The following is a 16,126-nucleotide window of genomic DNA, read 5'->3' as shown; positions in this document are numbered from 1 at the left end:
ATGTCAGGGGTTAGCACTCTGCTGGGATAGATATTTGCCATTTTGGTGGGGAGGGGGGGAGAAGTTTGCGCTGAACCTGTCAGCTAGGATGTTGGCAATGTCTGTGGGTTCGGTGTATTTTTTGTCATTTTGGACTAATTCTGAGCATATCTGGGAATTACCACCCAGGTTCCTAACATAACTAAAGAAAGCCTTGTGATTATTCTTAGTGTCCTGTGCAATTTTTCTCTCGAAGCTGGCCTTAGACAATTTTATGTGTGCCCGTAGTTTTTTGCTAATACTGATCAGTGATGCCTTCCCTTTTTGGGATTTTGCTCTATCATTTAGTAGCTTCCTCCTTCTATTGTATAGTTTGTTTATGGCTGGGGTCCACCAGACAGGATGTCTGCCTTTGGAGGATTGGGTCTTGCTTTTATTTGGGATTGCATGATCCATGCATTCCTGAAGGTGTTCATAGAATGCATTTATAAAGGATTCTGCGGTCTGGGCCATATTTTCCACAGGCCCAGTGGCTTTGAAGGATTCCACCTCAGTTTTGAGGAGTGTGAAATTTGATTTAGAGAAGTTTTTCACTGTGGTTTTCTGGGCAGGGGGTGGGGTCGGGATGTGAATATCCAGTGAGATTAGTTTATGGTCTGATCTTACCAGTAAGGGATACACTTCTGGTCTGGAGCATAGAGTCCCCATGTTGGTGATGATCAGGTCCAGTATGTTTTCCCCTCTTGTGGGAGTGGTAACAAGTTGTTCCGTAGCATTTGAGTTTATAAATTCTAGGAACCTTTGGGTTAGGGTGTTGGAGCTAGAGTAATGCTCCCAGTCTATGTTTGGGTAGTTGAAGTCGCCCAATATAATGGTGTTTGGAGAGACCTTCATATTTTCCAGTGTTCTCAGGAAGGCCGAGTGGGGTTTCTGGGTTTGGGAGGGTGGTCTGTAGCAGGCTATAAACTGGAAGGCAGTTTTACCCACTGTTAGTTGCACATGGATAGTCTCTGATGCTCCGTGCTGTGCCACCAACCTGGAGGTGTGGGTATCTTTGATGAATATTGATACTCCCCCTCCTTTTGTGGTTCGGTCCAAGTTTTGGGGCCGAAAAGCATGGTATGAGGTATAACCTGGTAGTGCTGGGGTACTCTCTGGAGCCCTGTACCAGGTTTCTGTTACTGCACAGATATCGATGTTCTCCATGCTAAGGAGAGTTTCGAGTGCGTGCATCTTGAGGTTTAGACTTCTGGCGTTGAGTAGCATTACTCTTAGTTTCTTATCCCTTGTGATACCTATGGAGGTGGGTTTGTCTTTTGAGCCTTGCCTAAAAAAGGCCCTATGGGGGTAGCAAGAGCCTTTGCCAATATCCGAAAGCCCAGGGGTGACAGGTGCAAGATGTCCCTAGCGAAGCATCGTGTCTTGTCGAGCATATCATCCCAAGCTGACAGGCATTTGATCCCCTTTGAATGACACCAGTACTTAAGCCAATTGTTGAAATTGATCATCTTGTCTTCATATTGTGGCATCATTCTTGGTGAGGGTAAGATGCTACTCAAGGTCAGGGTCATACCGGCCTGGGCTACATGCTCAGAGAGCTCCTTTATGTCTCTTTTCATGTAGTCCAGAGAGGTACGTCTCAGGTCATTCACACCAGCATGGACAATGACTGAGTCATATTTGTACTTTCCTTGGAGTTACCTGAGTGCTTGTGTTATGTGGCGGATCCTAGCACCCGACAGGCTGCTCACCGTGACCCTCTCCTTGTTCAGCCTGGTGAGCGGGACGTCAGTGTGCCTGATGATAGAGTCACCTATTACAAGTGTATCAGGAGTGTTGTTTAGTCTTAAGGGCTGTGACTGTTTGGCACACTGGCTTTGTGAGATATGTGTTGCACGTGTTTTGTTTTGGGGTAGCAGCTGCTTGGGTGTCTGCTTTGGAGGTCTCTGCTGCTTTGGCAGATCTTTATTTAGAGCCTCTGAGTATGTTTTTGTGTGATTATGTGTTTGGTTTGCTGTCATGGTAGGTCTATGTGAGACTGGAATTGTAGTGAGTGTGATTTCCTTCTCCTCCTGACTGGTTATGCCAGTACTGAGTTGAGAGAGCTTAGCCTCCAGTTTGGCTATATGGTTGCATCTCTCACATGTGTTGGAATTTGTTGGGAGGAGGAGAGGGTTGTCTGTGTACATGAGGCAGTTGTAACATTGCCTCAAGATTCCCAGATTCACCAGCTGGACCGGAGAGGAGATTGACAACTGACCTTTCGACATGCTAGAATAATATTGGGAATTCCTTAATAATTGAAAACCAGGGCCAGTGGGGAGTGAGGGTGTAGTGCTTTTAATTTTTAGTGCTGACTTATATAATTGCTTTAGTGAGCAAGTGCCAGGTAACTTAAGTGCAATGTGTTACAGGTAACTTAAATGCAAAAACGACAAACAGTAACTTTCTTTCAAGTGAAACAAGGAAATAAGTACAGTAAGGTTTCATAGACCACTATTAACAGCAAATGACAGTTTGCAGCTTACTTGCAGCAGGAATAAGAATTCAGACTTGGTTTAGTCACTACTATTGACCTTTAATGGGGTCAGTGATAATATAAGAAAGATTGTCGAAAAATGAGTATTTTTTCTACAAACAAGGAAGTTATGGAGGTTATGGAGGTTATTGGAAATAAACCTCTTAGTGTCTATAAAAATGATCAACTGAAATATTATTGGAACTAAATGACAATGGTGAAAACCTGTTGTTCTATCATCAGAAAGGTACTGTTAAATGTATTTCTTGTTCACAGTGTCATTATGTATTGGTGGGTGACACAGTAAGGGTTAGCGGCATTATGATAAAAGCCAAATTTCATTTTAATAATAATACCAAAGGCATAGTGTATCTAGCATTTTGACAGGGTTGTTCATGCTTTTATGTGTGAAAATGAAATGAAAATTTAAAGAACGCATATGCGAACATTTATATTATATTGCCTACAACAACAAGAATAAATATTTGTTTAAACTTATTGAGCAATTTAACAACCATTATTGTTTTACTTTTTGGCTTAGATAAGATAGCTAAAAACCCAAGGGGGATGATGAGATGACTTTATGCTGAGTTGAGACAAAGATTAAGTTAAATGCATATAACTATCCTGGTTTGAATAGAGGAACATCAATTATGAGTGTTTTGAAACTGAAATCATATATAATTTAGGTAATTTATTAATTTATAATGGAGTAATTTATGAATATTTTCTAAATATATTCCATTCATCTTAGTAGATTATTTAATTCTGCTCATCTTTAAAGTTTAATTTATGTATATTGTTAGTGATACAAGGGTGGATCTCTTTAACTCATTACATCCCAGTGATGCCTTCAGGTGCGTCTGCAGTTAACTCCTACTGATGCCTCTAGGCATCAAATATTGCTTGCTTATATTTGCATCAATAATTCCAAAACCATGCTATGTGCAAGATTTTAAACAGTTTCATTGTAAAGCTTACACAATGGCAAATTTAACTGCATTAATATTTGACCTCTGTCTAGTGCAGGTAAATAGATATCAACTGTTGTTTTTATAATATTAATTTATATAGATATAATTTTCACATTTTATAAGCATCTCAACAACCAAGTAACACAGACAGAAATTCTTAGCCTTATATGAAAGCTCTCAGCTAGATGAATAAAAGGTTTACCTTCATATGTGCGTTCTGCACATGGGCAAACAGCAGATGTCAAAAGGATGTTTGCAAAGTTTGCAAACATCGAACGCAATATGCTTTGAATGTGCAATGATCGAATACACAGTGACATTCGCTTAGTGCAGATTTGGCATTTTGGGGCAGATTGCACTATAGTGGGGATCGGAAAACAGACCCTTTCCCCACCGTAGTGCGATCTTGGAGTTAGTATATTAAAGCAGGGGGGTGTGGGGGGTATAGCCCTCCACATGGGGGTGCAGGGGTGCTTGCCTCCTGCATTACACTTCATTACACTATGTATTCAACTTTTGTGTTTGAAAATATGCAAATTTGCTTTTCGATTTGCTGATTTTTGAACATTGGAAACTGTCGCGGTTTTGAGTTTCCTACTTACAATTCGCTCATATGAGCAATTGCACAAGTGATTTTTGTCCATGTAAAGGTAAACGGAAAATAATGTCACTGACAGTATGTGTGTAATGCAAGTGGTGGTTGCTGAGATATTGTAAGGTGTTTACAAAATATAATATGTGATAATTACAGTGTTTACTGTGACATAAAATTCAGTTTAAGACACAGAACCTAAAGAATACTACCACTATAAACATAGTTTGTGTTGAAGAGCTTGCCATTTATACTTCTTTCATAACCCCTATGGTTCCAAAGATAAACACTTGTTTGAAATGTGAGGACACAATTCGCTTCTGTCAAAAGGCTTAGGCTCCACCAATTAGAAGTTACAATGCAAAATGTCTGAACTCCATTGGAGTGAACGAGTTAAATTTGGTGGTGCTGCGGTAGCGTTGTCGCCTCACAGTAAGACGCTGTCCGGTTTGATTCTCAGCTAGAGCATCTTCTGCGTGGAGACATGTATGAATGGGCGTACCTTCATTGAAGGTTGTGCGTTAGGGCTGGTAAATCAGCATGTAAAAATCAACTACCAATCATTAGTGGACTGGAGTTCCGCTGTGCAACCCCTAATAGGGAAAAGCCGAAAGACACAACAACAACAACAACAACAACTGACTGAATACATGAAATTATCTGGTTAATCAGTTGTATTTAAATTACATTGATTGTTTATTTGAAATAGTTCTGAGGAAGACCAAGCACTTAGAATGAAAGTGGTTAACTGTATGGTTTAATAAAGTTATCTGTTATTTTATCAACCTGGTCATAGTGTAGTAGCTGTGCTTTGTTTTACGTTTCCTGTCAGGTTATTAGTTTTATTGTGTGGAACCTCTCAAAGCAGCCAGATGGCTCCTAGTTAACTACACAGCTGAGCTTCTCCTAGGGTCTCTTCTTTTCAAACTACTTCAGCAAGGTGCCTTCCTGCCTCTTGCAGCCAGATTCCATAGTAAAACTACCCCCAATAACTTCTGTTAGTTCATTCTGTTGATTCCTGCACTTCAGATCAATCAAACCATACTGCACTTTACTGACCACTACTTCTCCATTCCTGCACTCACACTGTAGCAATCTCCTTCCCACTACAAGAAATCTCCTCTTTCATCAGTTTCAGCGTACAACTCAGAAGACACCTCTTTCAAAAGTCTGACTGTAGGGACTGTACTACTGGACACATCACCTAACTCATCCTTCGCCCAAACCTATATCACTTCTACTTTTGCCTGATGTTCTGCCCTGCTGCTTGCCTCCTATGTTTACTAATAAAATTAATTTGCATTTGTTTTTCTCCTCTATTAATATTTGTTCATTGTTTCAACTATCTGTTGGACTCTGTGCCTTCTGCATTTACTTTATGTTTATGATTTATTTCTGTTTTATTTTTTGTGAATTTCTTCACCCAGATTGTGCCATCAAATGGTCTGTTGTGATCATTCTACTACCTTGGTAAACAAACTTACACAAACAAACAAATAATTCAATAAAGAAATGTTCAACCCTATCATAGTTTATAAAAAATTACCAGTAAGTGGGACACCTTGGTTTCTCCATTGTTGGGCAACCATACAGCCAGTTGTATAAAGTAAGAAGTGGGTGTGCAGCACCCCCCCCCAAAAAAATAAAAAAATAAAAAAGGACCAGGAGTACAAGATAAAACGTGCACCTTACAACAAGAGCTTTTGATGACTGTGTTTTTTTTTTCGGTCAAATGTGCAGCCTATTGTATGTATTTATGTGGGACTACGATACATGTTCAAAATTTCGGAAATCCACTCCTGATATTTTGAACATGTAATAAAAAATAAAACACACAACATAAACCTACTTTTTAAATGCTAATCCCCCAACAATCCCTGTAACTTAAATATACCAACTCCAAAATTGCACTAGAGTGCGAAAATGGAAATCTTTTGATTCTGGACTGTACGGAGATGCTGGTTCTGCATGGTCGGCATTTCAAATGTCAATCATATGGTCTCGGCCATATGGTATTTGACATTGTGAAATGTCAAGCATGTGTAGGGGATCCATTTATGTACGTATACTCACACACATACATACACACACACACATATATATATATATATATATATATATATATGTATATGTATATATATATATATATATATATATATATATATATATATATATATATATATATATATATCCGAATATGCCATTTTAATATCTGTAGATATTTACTATTTTAGGCATAGGTAATGAATTTTTCCAAAGAATAAGAGTGTCTCTCCTTTTGGATTTAAAATTAGAGCTCACAAGAGGTAAATAATGTTTTAACATCAATCTATCTACATCTTTAGATAAAAAATATGTTTTGTTTAAGAAAATTATATGAGCTTTATGCAGTTTTAAATATTTTTTAAACTACTCGTCTTGTTCATTGATGTTTAGTGAGAAACAATTATATGTCAACATTCATAAGAACATGTAAATACATTGATAGATGATTTAGCTTAATATATAATAACCAAATATTAATAATTGTTATGGACAGGTGCAAAAGAAAAACTTATATACATTCAAACTTTCCATCGTGAAATAAAAATTCCCTGATTTGATGATATAATCATACAAATCACACATCAACCAACCCATCCCAATTTCACCAAGCTAAACAGTTGCTACAGCTTCTTAATTTAATTTAATTTAAACTATGTAGAGCACACATAAGTCATGGTAAAAGGAAAAAAATATATAAAGTATTAATTTGAGAAAAAATAACATTTAAGATCATATAAATATGAAGCTGGAAATATAAATATAAAGCTGAAAATGTTAATAATAAAGAATAATAGTATGTATTTCTGAATATATCAGAAATATCCCAGAAATAATGCATTTCAAATTTCTCTATTTGATCAAGAAATTTTATATAGTCTTTTTTTAATTAATCCTACTATAGAAAATGCTATAAATAGCCTTGTATTTAAGCATTTATATGGAAGAAATAAATAAAACTGACTGCACCTATAATACATTAAAGGACAACAAAGGGTTTGTATTATTAAATGCTCAACGTCTCTGTTCTTTCCATTCCTATTTACAGTCCCTGCTATGAATAAACAATTATACATCATTTAAAATATTTTAAATTGACTGCTTCTCTCCACTAGAACAGTACCTTATCATACTGTGGTGATTCCACTTTCAAAAAACTTTTATCCCACCCTGGAAATGTTTGCTGCAGTCTGCAATTCACTGATGTCATCAAGGAAAATTAACACAGGTAGTTTTCTGGCCAATTTACTCCCCAAACTGACATTACCATGACCATCCTAACCCCACCCCCCATGCTGTGATGACACAGTTCCTTGGTCCTTCCCCGACCCCTACAATAAGAAAACGCTAGAACAAGGAAACAATGAGTCAAGTCTCCTGCTGTGACCTGTGTCACAGAAGGTAGCTCAAATTACCCTTAGCACTTTGACAGCTAGGAAAGTTATATGTGAAGGGGAATGGGAGGTGAGTAAAAGTAGTACATTTAAGGCTTCACAAATGATTGCAATGTAGCCATTCTAAAAAGAAGCAGCCATAAAAAGCACTTTGAAAGTCTATTCTGTGGCATTTGCACTGTTTGTGTTTTAAACAGTCATTAAATGTCATGAAATGTTACTTAAAACTAACTGACTGAAAGGCAGCAGTGTATGCATGCAAAATTAATGCAGTGACAGGAGCTTTAGGAAGAAACAGGCCTAAGTGATGTCATTTTTTACAGACAAGTACTGCATTGTGGGATACCTAGAGGCAGTCTAAACAATCAGGATCACTTCAAGATGTTAGACCCCATGTGATCTGACTCAGAAATTGCATATAAAAATATTTAAAAACCTGTAAATAGTCCCATAGAGGTGTTAAAATGTAGGAAACACCAAACTATGATAAAATAAACATGTTTTTTGAGTCTGTGGGTGTGGGTCTCCTTTAACCCATAGACATCATAACAGGATTACATATCAGTAGCATGTATCATAAAATTTTTAAAGCTCATTTAATAACATGAGTGAAAAGGTGAAAGTAATAGTCAGAACATGGAAGTATAATTAAAAGGTACTACAATTTAAAATTACATATTTTTGTATATGTGCTTATATATGCATATTATATTTACATGGATGTGCATACATATAACTGTGTGCATGTGTTTATAAATTATGAGTAGATGCTTCATATGTATATTAACAGTTAAGAGAGTGAATATGTACTATATATCTATGCATGAGAGTAAATATACAAATGAACGAGTGTTTTTAAGTGAATGTTTGTTTTTATTATAAATGTATGTATAGTACTATCAGTGCATGTAGTACTTGGAATATTCATTTAACTTCTATCTTCTGTACAGAAGGCATTCTTTTATGATTATATTTTAAGTATTATGCACTTACAAATTTGCTTATCATGCTTTTCATTGCCATATTCTGAAATATGCGGATCAAGTTTTTGTATTCATTGCACCAATGTGAGATGAAAAATGCTTGAAATAATTTAAAAGTCAGTTTAGTCTAAAATAAAATTACATATTTCACTAATATATGCAGAACATTTTGAAGAGTTAAATCCGCTCATTAATATTATTTTTCAATAATTAGCGAAGTAACTCTGAATAATTAAAGCAAGAGATGTTGAGCAGCTTTAGGTGTTTTAAGCAACTTCACCTCTAAACTGTTTCATATAGTACAGAAGACAACAGCTTACATTAAAGTATAAGTTCAGTAATGTATATAAATAATGTTGTATGCAAATTAATATCTATATAGAAGTCAAATAAATATATTTCTCTCAGAGCAAATTTATGATCACTGTTAATAGTTTCCAGTCAAATGTCTGTAAAAATCATTTTGTATAAAAAAATAATTTAATAGCAACCAGTGTGCAGAGGTATGAACCTTATGTTATCCCATATTAAACATGCTAGCTTTCTACATGCTTGTTTTCATTTGCATTCTAGTAATGAAGTGTTCCCTGTGTTTAACCTTACAGTTTTGTTACATTGCACAGCTCTTTTTGGCATCACATCAGGTGTTAGATTTCACAATTACATTTCAAGAAAAGCATTGGCACAAATGTATACTGAAGTAATACAAAACGGTTTTGAGGTATCTAGTTTTTTTTAGGCAGTTTGTTATACCTTGGGTAAATACATATGTAGACCCCTTCCTTATGAAATGACAAGTGTGGTCTGTGGAAATATGTATTTCAATTTGAGAGTGTCGTTGTGTGTGAATGTTCTTATAGGTATAGAATTGCAATGTAACATAATTTACTTAAGTATGAATGCTTAATTAGTATCTTATCAACTTTCAGATGATTAATAGCTCTCTATAATAATATTTTAATACATTGACAGATGTTATGTATGGCACATATCATACTCTGTTTACTACGCAATCAGCTACATTCATGCTCTGTTTTTTATAAGTATTCTGGGTACTTTTCCATTATTGGGGCAACAGTTGTAATGCAGAAGCATGTGAGCGCAAAGATCGGACAGCTGTCAGCCCTGATGCGGCATGTTTGAAAACCAAAAGAGACACAGATGTATTTGCTGCAGTGTTTGTTTGCTTTAACAGAAATATCAGCTCATGTGTGTGTGTGTGTGTGTGTGTGTGTGTGTCAGAAACATGATTGTTCACCACTACATGATGTTAAGACAGCATGACTGTCAAATGTATATGATTTGTTATGTGAATCAAGCAGTTATCTGACTACAACTCAGTATGACAAGTATGGCAGAGAACAAAGTTAGGATGCACAGCATGCCCCTTCAATCAGAATGTTATTTAAGGAAATTTTGGTAATTGTCAGCCCAGTAATTCTTTATAAGGTACATTGATATGTCCTTTAGCTCAGCATAGTCCAGTGACATTTCTAAATGATGCGTCTCCATCGGGATCCTTATAACCTCACTTTCTGTGGGAGGACATCTTGCCTTCTTCTACTTGCAGTAATCTCTTTTCAGAAGCTAAAAAACAAAAGTCCATGAGAGTTCTGTCTCTTCTACAAAGTGATTCTCTGTGTAACCCAAAACTGTCAGGAAGTAAGATGGTGAGACAATGAACTGAATTTTCAAGATGTAATCAGAAATGGCTTGTGATTCCTCTAAAAACGAGTCAGTCGTCTGCATGCTGAAAAGTACCCACTTAAGCATCAGCTGCAAAATCATTCCGAGTGCATTGTAACATTCCAAGTGCTCTTAACAAGTGTTGCCCCGATAACGGAAAAGTACCATAGTCTGTATTCCACCAACAGTCTCAATGCATAACTGTCTCTTTGTATTATACCTGAGGTCTTTCATTATCTGTGAATCACACATGGTCTATGTGTTTGTTATATCTTTATCAGATTAAACCTTTAGGTATGCCACTAGCAGATCAGTTATCTTACTTATTAGATCTTAAACTATCTATTCTTGCAAGAATCTGTATGCCAAGGGAGGCCAGATAGAAAATACCAGATAGCCCTTGAACAATGCAAAATTTAGAAAATGTCAAAGTTAGAAAACCTCAGATATATAAGACATAGCTAGCAAAGAAGTTAATGGTTTGTACATACATAAATTAAATGTGGATATGAAATAATACATTAGGTCAGTGACAATAATAGTTTGGTTAAGAAAAGCAACTTTTTACAGTATCATGTCTCACAATGACAAGTCCTGAAATGTTTAGACTGAATAATCAAAAATCCAGTCTGAAAGTGTACAAATATTTGTGTGTACAATATAACAGGTAGCATGCTACAGAACCATAGAAACTATACAGGAAATTCCATTACTGTAATAGGCACTTCTTTTTTATCAGAGCTATTCTGCATAGCAGTAACTGCATAATTCATTATTAAAGTTATATTAGTTTTTTCAGTACTTACGTATTATCGCAACCACATTTCTAACGTTGTCTAAATCAGAATGGTTTTGCTCCTTTAAAATATTTTTTTTCTCATTTACATTTAGCAACATTGAAGTGAACAACTTTTCCATTTTTCCATATCCTTACTTCAGGAAAACTAAACATTCTTTGAAGAAAAATAACAAAACATGGAGTCACTACGTGACTTGCTGCTGGGAAGGAGGTATGGTTCATTTGCTGTGATGTAAAAGTAAAGTACTCCAGACAAACAGATGGCTTGTAGATTTATATGCTACATTTCTGGTAGGACTGATGACAAACCACACATTGGACTGTAATTATTATTAATTTTTGGATGGCAAACATCCCACAAAAATACAAAGTAATTGTTGGCATTAAATTCAGAGCAGGTTTTGCCAAGACTGCATCCTGAACAATGTATAGACTAAGGGAAGGACTACTTCTTTAAACGTTTGCTTTGTTTTAAGCAATTACTGCAAAACATTATCAAAATGCATTGTTTAAAAGAAAGGTGCATGGGGCATTAGCGGTTTGTGAAACACATACAGGATTGCAGGTCCCCTGCATTTCTGGTCATTTTAGTACACCAAGTGGTCATGCACTCTGTGTTTACAAAAACGTGATTGATTGAAAAATGTTGCCCGCTTGCAGTTGGTTAAACAACTCCTGCTTCATAGTCCTGTTCGGGTTTCACCACAACTGTGATACAAAAGCAATAAGCAGTTTACCCACTACTTTTAACTTAAGAACAAAGTCATTTCGTGAAAACATAATGAATTAGACAAGGTTGCAAATGTGGTTGGGATAATACGCAAGTACCGTTTTTTCAGCATCTTTCATGACACATTAAAACCAGTAAACTCATCTCTATAAATGATATATTCCTCTGTACTGTGATTATCTGCTGGATGAGTATATTATTTTTACACTGTCCTTATATAAAGGATACAACTTTCACTGAACTATCCAGGGAATTGTTATGGCTAGGCTTGCATAGGCCCTAGGGCCGATAGCCTAGTACCAACCTATGAACCTATGAACTATAATTAGGATGACCACAAGATATCACTAAACAGAGATTATACCAGGTGTCTTTGAGTCTACGGATGTCTTGTTTTGCTTCTTCCCACTGCATTGTTCTTTCCTTTTCTTCTTATCGTTATTCCACTTTTTAAAACGATAATGAGCATAAAAGCTACATGGATATATTTTAAAATTAACTAGACTAATTTTAAATGTTCTATTTTTGTGTTTCTGCTGCTTGTTTCAACATTCAAAATTCACTTCCAGTAAATAAGGGTTAAGTTCAAAATCCATTTCCTGCAGCACAAGCAGCTTGAACTTGGAAACTGGACTGTTATAAGTTGAAAAACAGCTTGAGTTATGTAAAAAAATACACTAATTGCTAATGCAATTTGACTAACACTAGGGGGAAAAGGGATTAAAAAGAAGCAGTTACTGTAAAAAATACAGTCAGTAGCATCTGTAATTCTTTGAATAAGAGCCCAAGTAATGAACAAACACCACACAAGTTAACCCTATTATTTATTTATTTATTTTTATTTATTTTATATTTGTTGACCGGGCTAGTCTAACTGGATATATGTCCATTTTCAGTAGAGGCCCAGGGAGAAAAGCTCCTGCAAGTTACAAAGATAAGTATACAATATAACAGTAGACAAGTTTACAGAAAAATCATTAGATACAATAAAAAAAATGACATGAGATAAAAACACTTAATAACAATTTTAGTAAGGGATATTTCTTTAATAAGGGATTATTTCTTTATATATTTACAGTTTAACTGGGACAGTCTACTGTGCCATACAGAAACCATTTTTAGTGGAGGCCTGGGGAGAAAAGCTCCTCGGTACAAGAAAAAAAGGAAAAATTATATACATTGGTAAAAAACAATGATCAAACAAACAAATTGGCTTACAAACTTGTAAACACAGTAACACAGTTCCTGCCAGATAAGAATATTTAATGATTAGATAACAAATGATAATGGCTCATTATGCCATAAAACAGAGCAATATCATACTTTGTTTTATAAATGAACAGTTTAAAAATGCAGTACACACCAAGAACCTTGTATTGTATTAATAAATAAGGAAGAAAGGAATACTCGACCCTTGTCTTGGACCCAGGTTCCTTCTGCATTCCATGTATTTATTTATTTTTGTTTGTTTATTGGAAAAGTCCAACTCAATTCACATATGTGACAAACATCAGTTTGAATATAATGAATTACAGTAAAGCAGGTTGGTAATATTTACAAGGGCAAAGCATATATAGTGTAGCACATTAACCAATTAAACCATATATACCAGGTCATTGATCTTGCACAGTGGAGCTGAAGATGTTTGTGTGATTGCCCTAAGCCTGGAAAGATATACTGGCCTAATAAATGGCCTTATTGAACTTTATTAAAGTTCTTAGTTTCTTGTTTCATTGAATCAGAAAGCTCTTGTTTCTATGAGAGTTGCTCTGTCTGATTTTGGCCATGACTTTTTTCTATTGTTATGCATCCTGTTATGGTAAAGATTCCGTCAGTGGGTGTTTGTTTTTGATGTTAGATCTAGTCTTACTTCTGGTAGGTACAGAAGCCTCAATACAGCCATTTACATGTTAATACAGAGTTTCTGTAAATAATTTTGCATAGGTAGATGTGTTCTTGGGGTTTGGGGGAGCCCTGAGACTGCCACTTAATAGGATGTAGTTTTCTTTAGAATAGTTCCTAATTGTTACAGGTTAAGTCATGTTTTCTCGGTCAATTTTTATTTTGAGGAAGACTGCATAGTTATTCAACTTCACCAATGAGGACATCAAACAGGTGGTGCAATGCTCTTAAGTTGGTCAGCAGGTCGAATATGTTTGATCTTGCAGTGGGAGTACACACTATCTTGCCCAAGGTGTTTGTGCTGATAAAGTCCAGGAAACACTGTGTCTGTGAGAAACAGTGTGTGTTTCTCTATCTAGAGAGGGTGTAGTTAAAGTCTACAATGAATAGGGTGTTCAGTTTGATGGTATGCTCTGAGCTTTTTGGGTCATATAGGGAAACCTGTAGCTGGGCAATACATGATAAGGAACACTGGCTATGGTGACTTGGACATGGATGAGTTCCAGAGCATCATCTTTTATAACCGACCTGGCAGCACACATCCAGAGTGAGGAGAGCTTGTATTGTGCAAAGTTTTTTGTCTTGTTTAGGCTCCAAACATTAAACAGTAACACCTTAAAGTTGCTTTGAGCGTTTTTTTTACTGTTAGTAGTTTTGTTAACTTGACATTGCCTAAAAAAAGGCTTGAAGAGGGTGGATAAAGTTTTAGCCATTATCCAAAACCACAGGAGGGACAGATGGAGACTATTTTTGGCAAAGCAAAATGGTCTGTTAACCATGTCCCCACTTGCTGATAGATACTGGATTTCTTTAGAGTAACACAAGAAACTAAACTAAGACATTTACTAAAATTAGTGATTTTCTGTTCTTACTATGGCATCATTTTGGTGAAGGTAGAATGCTGCTCAATGCAAGGTATGTACCTGTCTGTGACACATATTCAGAAAGATCCATAACGACTCTTTTAATATTATCCAGTGAGGTGCATTTCAGGTCATTTACATCCACACGGACAATAATAGAATCATATTGGAACCTGTGGTGCAGTGATATGAATGCATGCATGCAGATCATTTCTCCTGAGAGGTAACTAACCATTATCTTCTCCTTTTGCAGCCTGTTCAGAGGGGCATCTGCATGTCATACAATAGCATTCTCCATGACAAGAGTACTAGGTAAGATGTGTGCCTATCTTATAGGCTTTGCTTTTGAGGGATCATTGAGTGTAGGCTTATGAATGGTGTTAGGTATTGCTTTTTGTGTGTGCTTTAGTGAATGCTGATTATAAGTTTTGTCATCTGATGGCTTATGAGGTCTTTGAGGCTTGGAGAGTTTACTTTTAAGTACCTCAGCACAAGAATGTGTATGTGCATTTTGGGCAGTATCTGTGAAAGATGCAGAGAGAGAGAGTGTGTGTGTGTGTGTGTGTGTGTGTGTGTGTGTGTGTGTGTGTGTGTGTGTGTGTGTGTGTGTGTGCGTGTGTGCGTGTGTGCGTGTGTGTGTGTGCGAGTGTGTTCTTCACAACCTTATTTGTAATCAAGATTTTTGTCTCCAAGGAATTTATGCATGCACATCTCTTATATGCTGTGTATGTTTCTTTAAGGATTAATAGGTTGTCTGAGTACATGAGACAATTACTACACTGTCTCAGGATGTCCATATCTATCAAACTGGCCACAGAGACATTTGGAAATTGTAAACCCACATTGTCAGAACCTGTATTATGTTTAGGCTATTATGGTTTAGGGACTTGGTTGTACAAGAGTCACCTGAGTGATGTCTAGGTTTAGGCTAGATGTTACATAATGCTATAATCTGGTAATAGCACTGTTTAATGTGCTAACTAGCTGCCCTAGGTTTAGCTTCAAAGTCTTTCTGTGTCAGAGGATAATGTCTTAAGTAATAGCTTTGTTATTTTGCTACTATACAGGGTACTGCTAACCACCAGAGTATGGTGAATAGCTCTGTGAAAAAGAACTTAATTTATAGAAGACAGAAGAAAGCTGAAAATTGTCTCCCATGCCCTCTATCTAATAAACAACTATAGTTTGAGCTCCCTGTAATGTTTCCCAACTCGGAGAGACCAGTTCAAAACCTTTTGCCAAAACTTGGATGATCTGGAATTTCTTAATGTAAAAGCACAGCAAAAGTAGTTCTGAAGTGCATATTAACACCAAACAACCAAGTCCATAAGATGCCTTCTAGCTAATGAAACAATCTCACTTTATGCCTCCTTGTATGTTTCTGTCTTGAACTGACCTGGCGACTTTACTACATTAGAATAGCAGTACTAGTCTTCTTAATGTAAAAACACACTTTAGTTAGCCAAAAGTGAAAAAGTATTAGAAACTAATCAAATAACTAGCTACTGCAAATAATTATCACTTTAAGCCTCCCTGTGTGTTTTCAAACTTGGACAGGCCAGCCAACCTTTTTACTACCACTAGAATTGCAAACTCTTTTTTCTTAATGTAAAAATGCACTTTAGTTAGATAAAAGTGAAAGGTATCAGAAACAAATCAAGTA

This window comes from Protopterus annectens, chromosome 5.part1 (genome assembly GCF_019279795.1).
Source record: "Protopterus annectens isolate FY-2018-M chromosome 5.part1, PAN1.0, whole genome shotgun sequence".
NCBI lineage: Eukaryota > Metazoa > Chordata > Ceratodontiformes > Protopteridae > Protopterus > Protopterus annectens.
Note: the sequence above shows the minus strand (reverse complement) of the source record.